Source organism: Balaenoptera acutorostrata, chromosome 12 (genome assembly GCF_949987535.1).
Source record: "Balaenoptera acutorostrata chromosome 12, mBalAcu1.1, whole genome shotgun sequence".
Classification (NCBI taxonomy): domain Eukaryota; kingdom Metazoa; phylum Chordata; class Mammalia; order Artiodactyla; family Balaenopteridae; genus Balaenoptera; species Balaenoptera acutorostrata.
Window position 1 is genome coordinate 31,456,025 of NC_080075.1, and position 22,453 is coordinate 31,478,477.

General features: G+C 37.0%; 1 protein-coding gene across 3 annotated transcripts in view; it reads left to right on the top strand.

Annotated features, from left to right (window-relative positions):
• Positions 1–22,453, top strand: part of EXOC6B (exocyst complex component 6B) — a 731,430-nt gene that overhangs the window by 373,839 nt on the left and 335,138 nt on the right. The gene's annotated exons all lie outside the window — the stretch shown is intronic.

Sequence of the window (22,453 nt, forward strand, 5' to 3'; positions counted from 1 at the left end):
AATATGTATAGTGTGCTTGCAAAACACTGAGAAGAACACTTAATTCATCTTAAAGAATTTGAGGGAGAATGATTGGCTTTTTAAAGGAGCCTCCTCCTCTCAGTATCACCGTTTGCCCATATTGGAAATCCGAGAATCATTTCCAACTCCTATTTTCTATTAATAACTATTTTTCTTAAAAATAAAGTTTCAGATATTGGTCTAAATTTTTATAAACCCTTCATGAATATGTTATTACATCTATAAAACTCAAAATAATACTTATCTATGAGGTACTAGGGAGCATACTCCATTGTTACAGAGGAGGAATGTGAGGCAAAGAGAGATTAAGTAACTTCATGAAGGTCACACAGGGAGTAAGTATTGAAGCCAGAATTCAAATCCAATCAGCATCAGCATCAACAAAATAATTACTGCCATGTTTATAAACCTTTTTCTTTGGCAGTCATATTATGAAGTATTTTACACATTATCTCAGGTATTTATAATATTTCTTTGAGGTAAGCACGAATTATTACCATTTAACAAATGAGGGCAGTACTCATTTGTAAATGAGCCTCTCTAAATCTAATTGAGGACAAAATTACATCGATTTCTTTTTTCAGTTTTTTTTTTTTTTTCCTTTAAAGTTTTCTCTTCCCAGTATGGCTGGTTTAATTCTTGTTGTAGTCATATTTGTCTTGGACTATTTAAGTAGTCTCCTAATTGTTCTTTTACCTCTAACTTTACTTTCCCAACCATCTGTCCTTTCATTTTCCTTATTCTATTCTGTATGTCCCCTAGAGTAAGTTTTCTAAAATCAAATCTTATCATTTAACTTTATTCTTCTCACCTTTGCAGGGATTTCTCACGGCATACAGGTTAAAGTTCTCATGGCATACTCTAGCCTGACATATTTATCTATCTGCCTCCTTCCCCATTCCTTGACCTAGTCCCCTGTACCTTTTCCAGATTCATATCTCAGGGTAATTTCCCTGTCACCCCATGCTTCAGTCATACCAGTCTATTTGCTATTTTCTGATCATAACATGCTATTTTTTTATCTCTCTTAATTTGCTCATGACTTTCTCTCTACTTGAAATTATTTCTTCTCTTCTGAAGCTTATGACTCACTTCTAACCATCCTTCAAGATTCAATTTAAATATCATGTGCTGAATGAAGCTTTTTGACCACTTCCACCCCTAATAGAGTTGATCTGCTGACTCCTTTGTGCTACTTCGGTAATCTCTGAATACTGTCATTATAGCTCATCTTAGATTTTATTGCTCTATTGTATCTATCTATGCGTTTCTGTGTGTGCTAGACTATAAGCTCCTTTGTTTATTTATTTGTTTTATTCATCATGCATTGTGAGTACTCTATTATTTGTGAGATGGTGCTTGGTAGTAAGGACATTAAGATGCTGAAAATCCATGTCTTCGAAGAGTACCTACTGTAACTGAGGAACTGTGCAATTATTATTAAGTGCTGGGATGAAAATATACAGGAATAAAATAAGAACCAAGTCTGAGACAAATTGAGGATGTAAGAAAAGGCCTCTTGAAGGGTAGAAACATTTTAAGTTTTGTTCAGCACAATATCCTCTGCACCCAGCTTAGTAAATTTTAAAGGAAGGAAGGGAGGGAGGGAGGAAGGGAGGAAGGAAGGAAGGAAGGAAGGAAGGAAGAAACAGGAAAGAAAGAAGGAAAGAAAGAAGGAAGTGAGTGGAATGTATGGTATGCCACGCAATTCTGAAAATAGACAATTGGAAAATAGTTTTGGTAACTTGCTTGATAGCCATTCTTACTAAGTAAAAAAATGAAACACGGGGTTTGTGTAATTAATTAGTTCTTTTCTCTGAAAATGAGATTGATTTCATAGAAATGTTCTTTTGGAAATGAGATTATCTTTGGAAATTATAAACCAAAACTTTTTTACCCTTCAATGACCACCATCAAATTACTTAGTACCAGAGAATGGTCTCTAAGGTACTTTTTGGTACGTTACTGTATGTAAATTATTACAAGTTCATTGCATAATGACTTTTTCTATCCTTTTTTGGAGGAAAGGTAATATGGCAAAGGGATAATCTAAGTAAATTGTTCAGAAGTCTTTTTACTGCTTAAAGATATTAAGTTTTTGCCTGAAAACTCCTTTGATATGTTTAACGTTGACAGTTTAAAAGAAATATTCAGTTTGGCAGGGGTTGGTTTAGAGCTGCCTTTTACTCTTCAATTGCTGTTTATCTTATTTCCTGAGCTACATTTACATTATAAACTGGAGTGACAGAAATCACTTTGGCAATCGTAGCTGTCATTGTGGGGAGATTATAATATGAGGTGTAAGACATAATATGAATAAAAACAGTTAGTTTTCTTAAACACAAGGCTCTCAAAACAAGAAAAACTGCTGTATTGAGATTCTTATGGGGACTTCCCTGGTGGCGCAGTGGTTAAGCATCCTCCTGCCAATGCCGGGGGCATGGGTTCGAGCCCTGGTCCGGGAAGATCCCACATGCCGTGGAGCAGCTAAGCCCATGTGCCACAACTACTGAGCCTGTGCTCTAGAGCCCGCGAGCCACAACTACTGAGCCCACATGCCACAACTACTGAAGCCCACATGCCTAGAACCCGTGCTTCACAACAAGAGAAGCCCACGCACCGCAACGAAGAATAGCCCCCGCTCGCCACAGAGAAAGCCCGTGCACAGCAACAAAGACCCAACGCAGCCAAAAATAAATAAATAAATGTATAAGAAAAAGAGAGATTCTTATGAAGCTTTAAGCATAATTATTCTCTTAAATCAAACTTTAATTTTTTTTCCTAGCAAGAATTTTGTCTTTTACATTGAACAGAGGATACTGAGAAAGATTACAGATATTGAATACATATGTAATTGTATGAATTCTGAGGATACAAAATTTATTTGAAAGTTTATTTTAAAAACAGCAAATAAATGGCATTTCTATGGTAAAATAATGTTCTATCATTTGCACTTGACTTAAAAAATAGAATATACATATGTATATGCACATACAGATCTTTTTTTTAAGTCATAAAATTAGATCTCTGTAAAGGACTTGAGAGATATGGAATAGCACATAGAAGTAAAATGTAAATGACCCAAAAGTCTACCACATTAATAACCACTCTTTCTATATGAGAATTTCTTTCTTTTTTCTTTTTTTTTCAGTCTTTCTTCCTTGTGAATACATGCACAGCACTTTTTTTTTTTTAAAGCTAATTGCTATGAGATACTTCTACTTATGTCTACAGTATAGAAAGCTGGAAAGAGTATCGCTTCTTCCCAAACAAAACAGATAAACTACAAAATGAAAACTTTTCTGGAACCCATTAGAGAGCTGAAGTTATGGAGTGACCAAATACCTGGAAATCCAAGTTGAGAGTAGCCCCTCTCAGGAGAGAGTGACAGGATTCCCTGACTCCCTCATTTGTGGCAGAGCAAAGAAGAAAGGCATAGCTATCACACAGGTGAGAAAGAGGAAATCAACTAAAGACTTAATGGATCGGTAACATCTTAGTTGGAGCTAAGATCCAGGAGGAATTTAACTCACTCATATGTCCTTTTCCATGGACCTCCACTGAGTGCTCATGAGAAAGACTGGGAGCTGGGTAAGAGATCAGAGAAAGCCATCAATGATGTTACAGGCATAGAGGATGGGATCCGCCACTGCTTTGAGAAAGGCATGAAGACCCACCCCCCCTAGTTTGGACCCTTCACTCATGTAGACCAAAAATTTTGTGACACTGGGGGATGGGCAGCAAACTCTGTCTTTCTGCAGAACACAGGTAAAGACCCATTGTTAAAACCGTGGAGAAGGTAAAAGAAAAAAAGCCTTTCAACCCTTGGGAGAAGGAGAGAAAATAGTCCTGGGCTCAGGATCTTATACCAGTACCATTAGAGGTCTTCTAATACTGGGAGAGAGCAGAAAATTTCTGCACTAGACCCACCACATATACAAGGCAGAGTTTGGCTGCCACTGGAAGGAAGGGCAAGGATGTTGAGCAAGCTCCATCCCTTAGCATCAGGACACATGACCAGTCTAAAACTGAAGCTGGCCAGGACAGCAGAGTAAGTCCTTTGATCTCCACTAATAGTCCAGTAGGAACTAAGTAACAAGTGGCAGCAATCTACCACTAGGTGATGGGCAATAATGTAGGGAAAGAGAGATCAATTCTGTATTGTAGGCATGTAGGTATAGCTGAAAAATGTGGATGATGCAGAAACTTTTTGAAAAACCTGCTAGGACCCCAGTAATCACATATAGGCCCATGCTATCATTAGAAAAATTTGAAATCTGTGAAGCACTGAAGGTAATCATAGCAACAATAGAACCCAAACCCAGTTCAACTACTTATACTAATGGCCCAACAGGAGGAGAGAGATATAGGAGCACCTCAGTACGTGAGGCAAATGCTAACAGCCATAAAAGAAGAAATTGACAGTAACACAATAGTAGTAGGGGACTTCAACACCACACTTTCATCAATAGACAGATCATCCAGACAGAAAATCAATAGGGAAACAGGTCTTAAGTGACACATTAGATGGACTTAATTGATATTTATAGAGCATTCCATCTGAAAGCAGCAGAATACACATTCTTTTTAAGTACACATGGAAAATTCTCCAGAATAGACCATGTGCTGGGCCATAAAGCAAGCCTTGTGAAATTTAAGAAAATTGAAATCATATCAAGCATGTTCTCTGACCATAATGCTATGAGATTAGAAATCAACTACAAGAAAAAAAAACCTGTAAAAAACACAAACACGTGAAGCCTAAACAATATGCTACTGAGTAGCCAATGGATCACTGGAAAACTCAAAGAGGAAATCAAAAAATACCTAGAGACAAATGAAATTGTAAACAAGACAATCCAAAACCTATGGGATGCAGCAAAAGCAGTTCTAAGAGGTAAGTTCATAGCAATACTGTCTTAACCTCATAAAACAAGACAAATCCCAAATAAACAACCTGATCTTAAATCTAAAGCAACTACAGATAGAAGAACAAACAAAACTCAAAGTTAGCAGAAGGAAAGAAATCATAAAGATCAGAGCATAAATAAATGAAATAGAAATGAAGGAAACAATAGAAAAGATCAATGAAACTAAAAGCCAGTTCTTTCAAAAGGTAAATAAAATTGATAAACCTTTAGCCAGACTCATCAGGAAAAAAAGGGAGAGGGCTGAAATCAATAAATAAGAAATGAAATCAATAAATTAGAAATGAAAAAAGGAGAAGTTAAACTGCCACCACTGAAATACAAAGGATCATAAGAGACTACTACAGTCAACTGTATGCCAACAAAACGGACAACCTAGAAGAAATAGACAAACTCTTAGAAAGGTACAGTCTCCCAAAACTGAACCAGGAAGAAATAGAAAACAAGAACAGACCAACCAAACAATGAAATTGAAACTGTGATTAAAAAACTCCTGACAAACAAAAGTCCAGGACCAGATGGCTTCAGAGGAGAATTCTATCAATCATTGAGAGAAGAGTTAACATCTATCCTTCTGAAACTGTTTCAGAAAATTGCAGAGGAAGGAACACTTCCAAGCTCATTCTATGAGTCCACCATCACCCTGATACCAAAACCAGAAAAAAATAGCACCAAAAAGAAGAGAAAATTACGGGCCAATATCATTGATGAACATAGATGCAAAAATCCTGAACAAAATACTAGCAGTCCAAGTCCAACAATACATTAAAAGGCTCATACAGCGTGATCAAGTGGGACTTATCCCAGGGATGCCAGGATTTCTCAATATCCACATATCTATCAATGTGATATAGCACATTAACAAATTGAAGAATAAAACCCATGTGATCATCTCAATAGATGCAGAAAAAGCTTTTGACAAAATTCATCACCCATTTATGATAAAAACTTTCCAGAAAGTGGAGATAGAGGGAACCTACCGCAACATAATAAAGGGCATATATGACAAACCCACAGCTAACATCGTACTCAATGGTGAAAAACGGAAAGCATTTCTTCTAAGATCAGGAACAAGACAAGGATGTCTGCTCTCACCACTTTTATTCAACATAGTTTTGGAAGTCTTAGCCACAGCAATCAGAGAAGAAAAAGAAATAAAAGAATCCAAACTGGAAAAGAAGTAAAACTGTCACTATTTGCAGATGACATGTTACTATACATACAGAATCTTAAAGATGCTACCAGAAAACTACTAGAGCTCATCAGTGAATTCGGTAAAGTTGCAGGATCTAAAATTAACATACATAAATCTGTTGCATTTCTATACGTTAACAATGAAATATCAGAAAGAGAAATTAAGGAAACAATGCCATTTACCATCGCATCAGAATCAAAGAATAAAATACCTAGGAATAAACCTATGTAAGGAGGCAAAAGACCTGTATTCCAAAAACTATAATATGCTGATGAAAGAAATAGAAGATGACACAAACAGCTGGAAAGATATACCATGTTCTTGGATTAGAAGAATCAATATTATCCAAATGACTATACTATCCAAGGTAGTCTACATATTCAATGCAATCCCTATCAAATTACCTATGGCATTTTTTGCAGATCTAGAACAAAAAATCTTAAAATTTGTATGGAAACACAAAAGACCCTGAATAGCCAAAACAATCTTGAGAAAGAAAAGTGGAGCTGGAGGAATGAGGCCCCCTGACTTTAGACTATACTATAAAGCTACAGTAATCGAATCAGTATGGTACTGGCACAAAGCCAGACTTATAGATCAGTGGAACAGGATAGAAATCCCAGAAATAAACCCACACACCTATGGCCAATTAATCTACGACAAAGGCGGCAATATTATGCAATGGAGGAAAGACAGTCTCTTCAATAAATGGTGCTGGGAAAACTGGACAGCTACATGTAAAAAAAATAAAATTAGAATATTCTTTAATACCATGCACAAAAATAAACTCAAAATGGATAAAAGACCTAAATGTAAGACTGGATACTATAAAACCCTTAGAGGAAAACATAGGCAGAATACTCTTTGACATAAATCACAGCAATATCTTTTTGGATTCACCTCCTAGAGTAATGAAAATAACAAAAATAAACAAATGGGACCTAATTAAACTTAAAGGCTTTTGCATAGCAAATAAACCATAAGCAAAATGAAAAGACAACCCACAGAATGGGAGAAAATATTTGCAAATGATGCAACCAACATAGGATTAATTTCCAAAATATACAAACAGTTCATGCAGCTCAATATCAAAAAAAAACAACCCCATGATAAAATGGGCAGAAGATCTAAATAGACATTTCTCTAAAGAAGACATACAGATGGCCGAAAAGCAGATGAAAAGATGCTTAACATCACTAATTATTAGAGAAATGCAAATCAAATCTACAAGGAGATATCACCTCACACTGGTTAGAAAGACCATCATCAAAAAGTCTACAAACAACAAATGCTAGAGAGGGTGTGGAGAAAAGGGAACCCTCCTACGTTGTTGGTGGGAATGTACATTGATACAGCCATTGTGGAGAACAGTATGGAGGTTCCTAAAAAAACTTAAAATAGACTTACCATATGACCCAGCAATCCCACTCCTGGGCATATATCCGGAGAAAACCATACTTTGAAAAGGTTCATATACCCCACTGTTCATTGCAGCACTATTTACAGTAGCCAAGACATAGTAGCAACCTGAATGTTCATCTACAGAGGTGTGGATAGAGAAGATGTGGTACATATGGAATATTACTCAGCCATAAAAAAATAATGAAATAATGCTATTTGCAGCAACATGGATGGACCTAGAGATTATGAAGTCAGACAGAGAAAGGCAAATATCATATGATATCATTTGTATGTGGAATCTAAAAAACTATTCAAATGAACTTATTTACAAAACAGAAAAAGACTCACAGGCTTAAAAAACAAAGTTATGGCTACCAGAGGGGGAAGGTGGGGGGCAGGAGGAAGAAATTAGGTGGTTGAGATTAACATATACACACTACTATATATAAAATAGGTAATAAGGACCTACTGTATAGCACAGGGAAATCTAGTCAATACTGTGTAATAACCTATAAGGTAAAAGAATCCGGAAAAGAATAGATACACATATATGTATAACTAAATCACTTTGCTGTACACCTGAAACTAACACAACATTGTAAGTCAAGTATATTACAATAAAAAATAAAAAATAAAGTGAGAATGATGCTGCCCTGGTGGGCCCCCACCCCTCCCTTCATGTGTGTTAACAATGGAGCTTCTATTATCAAACTTCGGCTTCATCCCGTGCACACACGTGGTTGCGGCTCAGACCACACTCCAGCCCCTTTAGGGTATCTCTGCGCAGCCTACCCCAGTCCTCTTCCTGGGTCTCTCTGTTAAATCTGGATATTCAACACCCAGGCATCGCACACACCTGCTGGTGTGTGCACATCTCTTTTGGGGAGTGCAGGGAGGTGGCCAGGACCACCTGTCATGGTCTGTCTATGTTCTGCCTGCTGCCAGTTGGCTGCTACACTCTTCTCTGAGCCTATGCCATGCTCTTTCTGTTCCTGCTGATCTCCCAGCTGGTGAAGGGGGTGCCCCAGGTGAGGAAACCTTTCCCGTTTTACAGCTTCCTTCCAGAGATACACGTTCCTTTTTTCCCTTTCCTCCTACACTGTTACGTTACATGGTCATCTTTCTTGTAGTTCTGATTACAGAAGGTCTTTTGCCAGAGTTCAGCAGATATTCTGTGAGAATTGTTCCACATGTCAATGTATTTTTGATGTATTTATGGGAGGAGGTGAGCTCTACATCCTTTTATTCCACCATCTTGATCTCCTCTCCGAATCATATATGATTTTTATTCTTCAGTTTGTTAATGTGGTATATCACGCTGAGTAATTTGCAAATGTTGAGGTATCCTTGCATCCCTGGGGTAAATATAACTTGATGATGGAGTATGATTGTTTTAATATATTATTGAATTCAGTTTGCTAATATTTTGATGAATATTTTTGGATCTGTGTTCATCAGTGAAATTAGCCTGTAATTTTGTGGGGTCTTTTTTGTGTCTTTGTCTTGTTTCGGTATCAGGGTTATGCTGTCCTCATAGAATGATTTCGGAAGTGTTTCTTCCTTTTCAATTTTTTTGACTAGTTAGAGAAGGATAGGTGTTAATTCTTTTAAAATGTTTGTTAGAGTTTATCTGTGAAGCCATCTGGTTCTGCACTTTTGTTTGTAGGGGGCTTTCTTTAAATTATTGATTCAGTTTCTTTATTTGTAATCAGTCTGTTCATACTTCTATTTATTCTTGATTCACTCTTGGGAGATTGTACATTTCTAGGAATCTGTCCATTTCTTGCAAGTTGTTCATTTTATTGCTGTGTAAGTTTTTGTAGTAGTCTCTTATGATCCTTTTAATTTCTGTGGTGTTGGTTGTAAGATTTCCTCTTTCATTTCTGATTTTATTTATTTTTGCCTTCTCACCTTTTATTCTAATGAATCTGGCTGATGGTGTATTCATTTTGTCTTTTCAAAGGAGCAACTCTTAAGTTTTATTGATTGTTTTTTAGTGTCTATTTTATTTATTTCTGCTCTAATCTTTATTATTTCTTTCCTTCTGCTTACTTTGGGTTTTATTTATTCATCTTTTTCTGGTTTCTTTAGGTGTAAGGTTAGGTTGCTTATTTGAAATTTTTCTTATTTCATGAGATAGGCTTTCATTGCTATAAACTTCCCTCTTAGAACTGCTTTTACTGCATCCAGTGGATTTTCGATTGTTTTGGTTTTGTTTCCATTTGTTTCTAGGCATTTTTTAATTTCTTTCCTCATTTCTTCAGTGATCCATTGAATTTTTAGTAGCATATGGTTTAGTCTTTAGGTGTTTGTGTTCTTTTGCATTTTATTTTCTTGTACTTGATTTCTAGTCTCATACCATTGTTATCAGAAAAGATTCTTTTTTTTTTTTATAAATTTATTTATTTATTTTTGGCTGTGTTGGGTCTTCATTTCTGTGCGAGGGCTGTCTCTAGTTGCGGCGAGCGGGGGCCACTCTTTATTGCGGTGCATGGGCCTCTCACTATCGCGGCCTCTCTTGTTGCAGAGCACAGGCTCCAGACGTGCAGGCTCAGTAGTTGTGGCTTACGGGCCCAGTTGCTCCGCGGCATGTGGGATCTTCCCAGACCAAGGCTTGAACCCGTGTCCCCTGCATTGGCAGGCAGATTCTCAACCACTGCGCCACCAGGGAAGCCCCCAGAAAGGATTCTTGACATGATTTCAGTCTTCTTAAATTTATTGAGACTTGTTTTGTGGCCTAGCATGTGATTTATCTTAGAGAATGTTTCATGTGCAATTGAAAAGAATGTGTATTCTCCTTTTGGATGGAATGTTCTAAATATATCTATGAAGTGCAACTGATCTAATGTGTTGTTTAAGCTAAGTGGTTCCTTATTGATTTTGTCTTGATGATCTGTCCGTTGATGTAAGTGGAGTGTTCATGTCCCCTATTATTATTATTGTTTAATATTTGCTTTATGTATTTATATGCTCCTACGTTGCGTGCATATGTATTGAGAATTTTAAAATCTTGCTAGATTGACCCCTTTGTCATTATATAATGTTCTTTGTTTTTTGTTACCATCTTTATTTTACAGTCTGTCTTGTCTGATTTGTGTTGCTACCCCAGTTTTCGTTTCCATTTGCAGAGAATATTTGTTCCATTCTCTCCTTTTCATTCTGTATGTGTCTTTAGATCTGAAGTTAGCCTCTTGTAGGTGCCATATATATGCACCTTGCTTTTTTTTTAATCCATTAATTCACTCTGTGTTTTTTTATTGGTAAGTTTAGTTCATTTACATTTATGGTAATTAGTGGTAGGTTTGTATTCACTGCGTTTTTTTTGGTTTTCTGGTTGTTTTTATAGTTTTTTATTGTTGTTGTTTCTTCCTTCTTTTGCTCTATTCCCTGTGATTTGATGACTAGCGTTAGTGTTATGTTTGGATTCCTTTATATTTTTTTGCCTGTGTGTCTATCATAGGTTTTTGGTTTGTAGTTTCCATGAGATTCATATGTGACTACACACACACACACACACACACACACACACACACACACAGACACGATTATTTTAAGTTGAACATCTCTCACGTTTGAATGCATTCTAATAACCCTGCATTTTTCCTCTCCTCCACATTTAATGTTTAGGCATCATATTTTATATCTTTTTGTTTTGTGTATCCATTCACTACTTATTGTGGATATAGATGATATTTACTACTTTTGTCTCTTAATCTTCCTATGAGCTTTTTAAGTGATTGATCTACTGAATTTACTGTATGTATGCCTTTATTAATGAGAGTTTTTCTTTAATAATTTTCATGTTTCTAATTGTGGTCTTTTCTTTCCTGCTTAAAGAAGTCCCTTTACTGTTTCTCCTAAAGCAATTTTAATGGTCCTGAAGTCTTTTAGCTCTTGCTTATCTATGAAACTCTTCATTTCTCCTTCAAATCTGAATTATAGCCTTGCCAGGTACAGTATTCTTTGTTGTAGGTTTTTTCATTTCAGCACTTTGAATATATCATCACTCCCTTCTGGCTTGCAAAGTTTCTGCTAAAAACATCAGCTTATGGTCTTATACTAATTCTCTTGTAATAACTAGTTGCTTTTCTCTTGCTTCTTTTAGTGATGTCTCTTTAACTTTTCCCATTTTAATTATGATACGTCTTGGTGTGGTCCTCTTTAAGTTCATCTTTTTTGGGACTCTCTGTGTTTCCTGGATCTGGATTTAGGTTTCCTTTTCCAAGTTAGGGAAATTTTCACCTATTATTTCTTCAAATAAATTCCCTGCCTTTTTCTCTCTCTCTTTCCACTCTGGGACCCCTATAATGCAAATGTTAGTATGCTTTATTTGTCCCAGATGTCTATTATACTCAATTTTTGAGAATTCTTTTTTCTTTTTTTCCTGTTCATTTTGGGTGCTATTACTGTCTTCCAGTTCACTGGTTTGTTCTTCTGTATTATCTAATTTACTGTTGATTCCTTGCATTGTATTTTTTATTTCAGTTATTTTATTCTTCAGTTCTTCATATTTTTTTTAACTCTTTATTAAATCTCTAACTGTGTTCATCCATTCTCCTTCAGTGTTGGTTTAACATCTTTATGACCATTACCTTGCACTCTTTATTGTGTAGATTGCTTGAGATAAGCACTTTGCTTTTTTTTGTTCTTCTGAGGTTTTGTCTTGTTCCTTTCTTTGGAACACATTACTGTGTCTCCTCAATTTGTCTTATTATCTCTGTTTATTTTTGTACATTAGGTGGGTTGGTTACATTCCCAATCTTATAGTGGCCTCACGTAGGGGACTTCCTGTGGGGCCCAGCAGCACACTCCCATGTGGTCACTTGAGATATATGCTCTAGGGCAGCCCCCTGTGTGGACTAAGTGGACCCTTCTCATGCAGCTGACTGCTGTGGGTACTCTGTCAGGAAAGGCTGACCCCTGGCACAGTTGGCTGCTAGGCCCTGCCTTGTCTAGTGGCTGCTGGCTTGTGATGGACTGTGCTAGGTTCTGGCAATGCTAGCTGTATGGCCTGGGATCTTACAGGGCTGGTGCTGACCTACTGGTAGCCAGGCCTGGTTCCTGGTGTCAGTGGCTGCTCAGCTTAGGGGTCTTGGGACTAGCGCCAGCCTACTGGTTGGTGGAGTGGCATCCTGAGGCAGCTGACTGTTTGTCCCCAGGGGTCCCTAGACTGGTGGGCTGGTGGGTGGGGTAGTGTCTCAGTGCAGCTCTCTTGAGGACTCCATGGCCCATGGACTGGTGCTGGTTTGATGTTGGGCATAAGCCCCCAGGGATAATAGGTTAGAGGGAGGAGTCCAAAATGGTGCTTGCCAGTACCAATGTATTTGTGGTACAATATGCTTCCAAATATGGCTCCTGCCAGTGTCTCAGTTCCCAGAGGGAGTCCCAGTTGCTTCCTTCCTCTTTGGGAGATTCTGCAAGATCAGCAAGTGGGTCTGACCAGGTTCCTTTCAAATTTCTGCCTCTGCACTGGGCCTTGGAGCATGAGAGACTTTGTGTGTGCCATTTAAGAGTGAAGTCTCTGTTTTCTATAGCCCTCTAGCTCTCCCATACACAAGCCTCACTGGCCTTAAATGAGACATTCTGGGGGATCATATTCTAAGTGCAGGACCCCCAGACTTGGGAGCCCAACGTGGGGCTTAGACCCTTTGCCTCTTTGAGAGATCCTCTGCACTTGTGATTATTTTCTCATTTGTGGGTTGCCTCCCTGTGGTTGTGTGTCTTGACTATACCAAGTCTCTGTCCCTCCTACCTGTCTCACTGTGGTTTCTTCTTTATATCTTTAGTTGTGGCAGATCTTTTCTGTTAGTCTTTAGGTAGTTCTCATAGATAGTTGCTTTATATATAGTTATAATTTTGGTGGGCTTTTGCAAGGATGTATCCTCAGGGTCTCCCCACTCTACCATCTTGGCCCCTCTATTCTTTTTGATACTATTCTAAATGATATTGTTTTCTTAAATTTCTTTTTTGTATAGTTTCTTGTTAGTGAGTAAAATCTCAACAGACTTTTGTATATTGATTTTGTATCATTCATCTTTACTGCACTTGTTTATCATTTCTGATATTGTTTTGGTGGAGTCTTTAAGGTTTTCTATATACAAGATCATGTTATCTGCAAACAAAGACAACTTTTTCCTTTCTCTATGGCATACCTTTTATTTACTATTCTTGTCTAATTGCTCTGGCTAGGACTTCTGAATTCTGGCTAATGACTCTGGCTAGGACTTCTGAATAGAAGTGGTAAGAGTACACACCTTTGTCTTTTTTCTTATTTTAGAAGACAATATTTCAGTTTTTCTTTGTTGAATGTGTTGTTAGCTGTGAGCTTGTCATATATGGCCTTTATCATGTTGAGGTATGTTCTTCTGTATCTAATGTTTTGAGAGTTCTTACCTTGCAAGGATGTTGAACTTTGTCAAATGCTTTTTCTGCATCTATTTAGATGGTAATAGGATTAAAAAATATTTTAAATTTTAATGTGAATTTTCCAATTTTCCTTTTGTTATTTCTCATTTCATACCATTGTGGTTGGAAAAGAGACTTGTTAAGATTTCAGTCTTCTTAAATTTCTTAAAACTTGTTTTGTGGCCCAACATATAATATATCCTGGACATTGTTTCTTCTATGCTTTAGAAGAATATGTGTTCTGCTGCTGTGGGTTTAAATGTTCTGTGTATGTCTGTGAACTTTATTTGATGTCAACTACTTTCTTACCGATTTTCTATCTTGATTATCTATTGATTAAAGTAGAATATTGAAGTCCTGTACCATTAATATAATGCTGTTTATTTTTCCCTACAGTTCTTTTAGTATTTGCTTTATATATTAGGTGCTCCAATGTTGGGTGCTTAAATATGTACAGTTCTTATAACCCCTTGATTAATTAATCCCTTTATCATTAATTAGTGATCTTCTTTGTCTCTTGTGACCGATTGTGAGTGAAAGTGTATATTGTTCCATGTAAGTATAGTGATTCCTGCTCTCTTTTGGTTACCATTCACATGGAGTATGTTTTTCTGTCCCTTCACTTCAGCCTATATGTGTTGTTAAAAATAAGGAAAGTCTTTTGTAGGCAGCATATTGTTGAATCCTGTTTTTTTATCCATTAGCAATGATGTGTAGTTAGGTTGGAAAATCTAATCCACCTACATTTAAAGTAATTATTGATAGAGAAGAAGTAATTATTGCCATTTTGTTAATTGTTTTCTCATTGTTTTGTATTTTCTTTGTTCCTTTCTTGCTGTCTTCCTTGTAGGTTTGTTGATTTTTTGAAGTATGCTTTGATTCCTTTTCTTTAACATTAGTTTGGCTTCTTGAGGTTTTTTTGTTTGTTTGTTTTTACTGTGAGGTTTATATGAGGCATCTTAAAAAGTCTCTTTTAAGCTGATAACAGCTTAGCTTCAATTGAAGCCAATAACTCTACCCCTTTTTTCCCCCCCCAACACATTTTGAGCTATTGATAACATTCTGTACATTTTTTGGTAATATGTATCCGTTAACAGACTATTTTACATATAATCATTTTTAATATTTTTGTCTCTTAACTTTTACAGTGGATTTCAAACTGACTTATGTACCACCATTACAGTGTTATGCTCTTATGAATTTGTGTACTTTCTTTTACCAGTGTGTTTTATACATTCCTACATTTACATGTTTTTACTTTGCCTTTTAAAATTTCAATTTGAAGAACTCCCTTTAGCATTTCATATAAGGTATGTGTATTGGTGATGAAAATCCTCCACTTCTGTTTGGGAAAATATTAGCTTTCATTTTTTTCTTAAGGACAGCTTTGATGGATATACCATTTTGGTTTGGCTGTTTTTTTCTTTAAGTTCTTTGAGTATATCATCCCACTGCTTCCTTAGCTGCAGTGTTGCACGTATTCTCTTGCTTCTTTCAGTATTCTCTTTTTGTCTTTGACTTTTGATTTCATTTCATTATAATACTTTTGGCTGTAATCTTCCTTTGGTTGATCTTGCTTGAGGTCCTTTAAGCTTTATGTATCTGTATGTCCATATTCCTACCAAAATTTGGGAGGTTTCCAGCTATAATTTCTTTCTTTCTTTTTTTTTTAACATCTTTATTTTTTTTTTATTTTTTTTATTTTTTTCATGTAATGTCTGAAACATTTATATTAACATATTTCCATACATATTTCCATACAAATACAAATATAAGATTTTTAGAAATTTCATGTAATGTCTGAAACATTTATATTAACATATTTCCATACATATTTCCATACAATAACATCTTTATTGGAGTATAACTGCTTTACAATGGTGTGTTAGTTTCTGCTTTATAACAAAGTGTATCAGCTATACATATACATATATCCCCATATCTCCTCCCTCTTGCATCTCCCTCTCACCCTCCCTACCCCTCCCCTCTAGGTAGTCACAAAGCACCAAGCTGATCTCCCTGTGCTATGTGGCTGCTTTCCACTAGCTATCCGTTTCACATTTGGTAGCATTTATAACTCCATGCCACTCTCTCACTTCGTCCCAGCTTACCCTTCCAACTCCCCATGTCCTCAAGTCCATTCTCTATGTCTCTGTCGTTATTCCTGTCCTGCCCCTAGGTTCTTCAGAACCACTTTTTTTTTTTTTATAGATTCCATAAATATGTGTTACCATAGGGTATTTGTTTTTCACTTTCTGACTGACTTCACTCTCTATGACAGACTCTGGGTCCATCCACCTCACTACAGATAACTCAATTGTGTTTCTTTTTATGGCTGAGTAATATTCCATTGTATATATGTGCCACATCTTTATCCATTCATCTGTTGATGGACACTTAGGTTGCTTCCATGTCCTGGCTATTGTAAATAATGCTGCAATAAACATTGTGGTACATGACTTTTTGAATTATGGTTTTCTCAGGGTATATGCCCAGTAGTGGGATTGCTGGGTCGTATGGCAGTTCTATTTTTAGTTTTTTAAGGAACCTCCATACTGTTCTCCATAAGGGCTGTATCAATTTACATTCCCACCAACAGTGCAAGAGGGTTCCCTTTTCTCCACACCCTCTCCAGCATTTATTGTCTGTAGATTTTTTGATGATGGCCATTCTGACTGGTGTGAGATGATATCTCATTGTCGTTTTGATTTGCATTTCTCTAATGATTAGTGATGTTGAGCATCCTTTCATGTGTTTGTTGGCCATCTGTATATCTTTGCAGAAATGTCTATTTAGGTCTTCTGCCCATTTTTGGATTAGGTTGTTTGATATTGAGCTGTATGAGCTGCTTGTAAATTTTGGAGACTAATCCTTTGTCAGTTGCTTCATTTGCAAATATTTTCTCCCATTCTGAGGGTTGTCTTTTCGTCTTGTTTATGGTTTCCTTTCCTGTGCAAAAGGTTTTAAGTTTCATTAGGTCCCATTTGTTTATTTTTCTTTTTATTTCCATTTCTCTAGGAGGTAAGTCAAAAAGGATCTTGCTGTGATTTATGTCATAGAGTGTTCTGCATATGTTTCCTCTAAGAGTTTTATAGTGTCTGGTCTTCCATTTAGGTCTTTAATCCATTTTGAGTTTATTTTTGTATACGGTATTAGGGAGTGTTCTAATTTCATTCTTTTATATGTAGCTGTCCAGTTTTCCCAGCACCACTTATTGAAGAGGCTGTCTTTTCTCCATTGTATGTTCTTGCCTCCTTTATCAAAGATAAGGTGACCATATGTGCGTGGGTTTATCTCTGGGCTTTCTATCCTGTTCCATTGATCTATATTTCTGTTTTTGTGCCAGTACCATACTGTCTTCATTACTGTAGGTTTGTAGTATAGTCTGAATTCTGGGAGTGTGATTCCTCCAGCTCCATTTTTCTTTCTCAAGATTGCTTTGGCTATTTGGGGTCTTTTGTGTTTCGATACAAATTGTGAAATTTTTTGTTCCAGTTCTGTGAAAAATGCCATTGGTAGTTTGATAGGGATTGCATTGAATCTGTAGATTGCCTTGGGTAGTTTAGTCATTTTCACAATGTTGATTCTTCCAATCCAAGAACATGGTATATCTCTCCATCTGTTTGTATCATCTTTAACTTCTTTCATCAGTGTCTTATATTTTTCTGCATACAGGCCTTTTGTCTCCTTATGTAGGTTTGTTCCTAGGTATTTTATTCTTTTTCTTGAAATGGTAAATGTGAGTGTTTCCTAAATTTCACTTTCAGATTTTTCATCATTAGTGTATAGGAGTGCAAGAGATTTCTGTGCATTAATTTTGTATCCTGCTACATTACCAAATTCATTGATTAGCTCTAGGAGTTTTCTGGTAGCATCTTTAAGATTCTCTATGTATAGTATCATGTCCTCTGCAAACAGTGCCAGCTTTACTTCTTCTCTTCCGATTTGGATTCCTTTTATTTCTTTTTCTTCTCTGATTGCTGTGGCTAAAACTTCCAAAAATATGTTGAATAATAGTGGTGAGAGTGGACAACCTTGTCTTGTTCCGGATTTTACTGGAAATGGTTTCAGTTTTTCACCATAGAGGATGATGTTGGCTGTGGGTTTGTCTTATATGGCCTTTATTATGTTGAGTAAGTTCCCTCTATGCCAACTTTCTGGAGGGTTTTTATCATAAATGGGTGTTAAATTTTGTCAAAAGCTTTTTCTACATCTATTGAGAGATCATATGCTTTTTCTCCTTCAATTTGTTAATATGGTTTATCACATTGACTGATTTGCGTATATTGAAGAATCCTTGCATTCCCTGGTTAAACCCCACTTGGTCATAGTGTATGATCCTTTTAATATGCTGTTGGATTGTTTGCTAGTATTTTGTTGAGGATTTTTGCATCTGTGTTCATCAGTGATATTGGCCTGTAGTTTTCTTTCTTTGTGACATCTTTGTCTGGTTTTGGTATCAGGGTAATGGTGGACTTGTAGAATGAGTTTGGGAGTGTTCCTCCCTCTGCTCTATTTTGGAAGAGTTTGAGTGCTCTTTAAATGTTTGGTAAAATTCGCCTCTGACGCTCTCTTGTCCTGGGCTTTTGTTTGTTGGAGGATTTTAAATCACAGTCTCAATTTCAGTTCTTGTGATAGGTCTGTGTATATTTTCTATTTCTTCCTGGTTCAGTCTAGGAAGGTTGTGCTTTTCTAAGAATTTGTCAATTTCTTCCAGGTTGTCCATTTTATTAACCTATAGTTGCTTGTAGTAATCTCTCATGATCCTTTGTATTTCTGCAGTGTCAGTTGCTACTTCTCCTTTTTCATTTCTAATTCTATTGATTTTAGTCTTCTCACCTTTTTTTCTTGATGAGTCTGGCTAATGGTTTATCAATTTTGTTTATCTTCTCAAGGAACCAGCTTTTAGTTTTATTGATCTTTGCTATTTCTTTCATTTCTGTTTCATTTATTTCTGCTCTGATCTTTATGATTTCTTTCCTTCTGCTAACTTTGGGTTCTTTTTGTTCTTCTTTCTCTAATTGCTTTAGGTGTAAGGTTAGGTTGTTTATTTGAGATGTTTTTTGTTTCTTGAGGTAGGATTGTATTGCTATAAACTTCCCTCTTAGAACTGCTTTTGCTGCATCCCATAGGTTTTTGGTCGTCGTGTTTTCATTGTCACTTGTTTCTAGGTATTTTTTGATTTCCTCTTTAATTTCTTCAGTTATCTCTTGTTTTTAAAGTAGTATATTATTTAGCCTCCATGTGTTTGTAGTTTTTACAGACTTTTTCCTGTAATTGATATCTAGGCTCATAGCATTGTGGTTGGAAAAGGTACTTGATACGATTTCAATTTTCTTAACTTTACCAAGGCTTGATTTGTGACCCAAGATATGATCTATCCTGGAGAATGTTCCATGAGCACTTGAGAAGAAAGTGTATTCTGTTGTTTTTTGATGGAATGTCCTATAAATATCAATTAAGTCCATCTTGTTTAATGTGTCATTTAAAGTTTGTGTTTCCTTACTTATTTTCATTTTGGATGATCTGTCCCTTGGTGAAATTGTGGTGTTAAAGTCCCCTACTATTATTGTGTTAGTGTTGATTTCCCCTTTTATGGCTGTTAGCATTTGCCTTATGTGTTGAGGTGTTCCTATGTTGGGTGCATAAATATTTACAATTGTTATATCTTCTTCTTGGATTGATCCCTTGATCATTACATAGTGTCCTTCTTTGTCTCTTTTAATAGTCTTTATTTTAAAGTCTACTTTGTCTGATTTGAAAATTGCTACTCCAGCTTTCTTTTGATTTCCTTTTGTATGAAGTATCTTTTTCCATCCCCTCACTTTCAGTCTGTATGTGTCCCTAGGTCTGAAGTGGGTCTCTTGTAGACAGCGTATATATGGGTCTTGTTTTTATATTCATTCAGCTAGTCTATGTCTTTTGGTTGGAGCATTTAATCCATTTACATTTAAGGTAGTTATCGATATATATGTTCCTATTACCATTTTCTTAATTGTTTTGGGTTTGTTATTGTACGTCTTCTCCTTCTTTTGTGTTTCCTGCCTAGAGAAGTTCCTGTTGCCTTTGTTGTAAAGCTGGTTTGGTGGTGCTGAATTTCTTAACTTTTGTTTGTCTGTAAAGATTTAATTTCTCCGTTGAATCTGAATGAGATCCATGCTGGGTAGCGTAATCTTGGTTGTAGGTTTTTCCCTTTCATCACTTTAAATATGTCCTGGCACTCCCTTCTGGCTTGCAGAGTTTCTGCTGAAAGATCAGCTGGTAACCTTATGGGGATTTCCTTGTATGTTATTTGTTCTTTTTGCTTTGCTGCTTTTAATATTTTTTCTTTGCATTTAATTTTTGATAGTTTGATTAATATGTGTTTTGGCATTTTTCTTCTTGGAGTTATCCTGTATGGGACTCTCTGCGCTTCCTGGACTTGATTGACTATTTCCTTTCCCATATTGGGGAAGTTTTCAACTATAATCTCTTCAAATTTTTTCTCGGTCCCTTTCTTTTTCTCTTCTTCTTCGAATGTTGGTGCATTTAATGTTGTCCCAGAGGTCTCTAAGACTGTCCTCAATGCTTCCATTCTTTTTTCTTTATTCTGCTCTGCAGTAGTTATTTCCAGTATTTTTTCTTCCAGGTCTCTTATCAATTCTTCTACCTCAGTTATTCTGCTATTGATTCCTGCTAGAGAATTTTTAATTTCATTTACTGTGTTGTTCATCATTGTTTGTTTGCTCTTTAGTTCTTCTAGTTCCTTGTTAAACGTTTCTTGTTTGTTCTCTATTCTGTTTTGAAGATTTTGGATCATCTTTAGTATCATTACTCTCAGTTCTTTTTCAGGTAGACTGCCTATTTCCTCTTCGTTTGTTTGGTCTGCTTGGTTTTTACCTTGCCCCTTCATCTGCTATGTGTTTCTTTGTCTTCTCATTTTGCTTAACTTACTGTGTTTGGGGTTTCCTTTTCGCAGGCTGCAGGTTCGTACTTCCCCTTGTTTTTGGTGTCTTCCCCCAGTGGCTAAGGTTGGTTAAGTGGGTTGTGTAGGCTTCCTGGTGGAGGGGACTAGTGCCTGTGTTCCGGTGCATGGGGCTGGATCTTGTCTTTCTGGTGGGCAGGACCATGTCCAGTGGTGTGTTTTAGTGTGTCTGTGACCGTATTATGATTTTAGGAAGCCTCTGTGCTAATGGGTGGGGTTGTGTTCCTGTTTCCCTAGTTGTTTGGCATAGGGTGTGCAGCACTTTAGCTTGCTGGTCGTTGAGTGGAGCTGGGTCTTCACGTTGAGATGGAGATCTCTGGGAGAGCTTTCGCCATTTGATGTTACATGGAGCTGGGAGGTCTCTGGTGGACCAATGTCCTGAACTCGGCTCTCCTTCCTCAGAGGCTCAGGCCTGACACCCGGCTGGAGCACCAAGACCCTGTCAGCCACATGGCTCAGAAGAAAAGAGAGAAAAAAAGAAAGAAAGAAGCAAAAAATAAAAATAAAGTAATTAAAATAGAAAGTAATTATTAAAAGTAAAAAAAGTTAAAAATTAATTAAAAAAAGAAATAAAGAAGAGAGCAACGAAACCAAAAAAGAAATCCACCAATGATAACAAGTGCTAAAAAGTATACCAAAAAAAAAAAAAAAAAAAAGGACAGACAGAACCCTAGGACAAATGGTAAAAGCAAAGCTGTACAGAGAAAGTCAAACAAAGAAGCACAGACATACACACTCACAAAAAGCGAAAAAGGAAAAAAATATATATACCTATATATATAAAAATAAAAAGTGAGCAACCAAATCAATAAACAAATATACAAATGAAAATAAACTCTAAATACTAAACTAAGATAAACATAAAACTAGAAACAAATTAGATACAGAAAGCAAACCCCAAGTCTACAGTTGCTCCCAAAGTGCACCGCCTCAGTTTTGGGATGATACGTTGTCTATTCAGGTATTCCACAGAGGCAGGTTACATCAAGTTGACTGTGGAGATTTAATCTGCTGCTCCTGAGGCTGCTGGGAGAAGTTTCCCTTTCTCTTCTTTGTTCGCACAGCTCCTGAGGTTCAGCTTTGGATTTGGCCCTGCCTCTGCATGTAGGTCCCCTGACAGCGTCTGTTCCTCACCCAGACAGGACGGGGTTAAAGGAGAAGCTGATTAGGTGGCTCTGGCTCACTCAGGCCGGGGGACGGGAGGGGTACAGAATGCAGGGCAAGCCTGTGGTGGCAGAGGCCAGCATGACGTTGCAACAACCACAGGCACACCATGTGTTCTCCCGGGGAAGTTGTGCCTGGATCATGGGACCCGGGCAGTGGCAGGCTGCACAGGGTCCTGGGCGGGGAGGTGTGGAGAGTGACCTGTGCTTGCACACAGGCTTCTTGGTGGCTGCAGCAGCATCCTTAGCGTTTCATGCCCATCTCTGGTGTCTGCGTGGCTCGCGCCCATCTCTGGAGCTCATTTAGGCAGTGCTCTGACTCGCCTCTCCTCGTGCACCTCGAAACAATGGTCTCTTGGCTCTTAGGCAGGTCCAG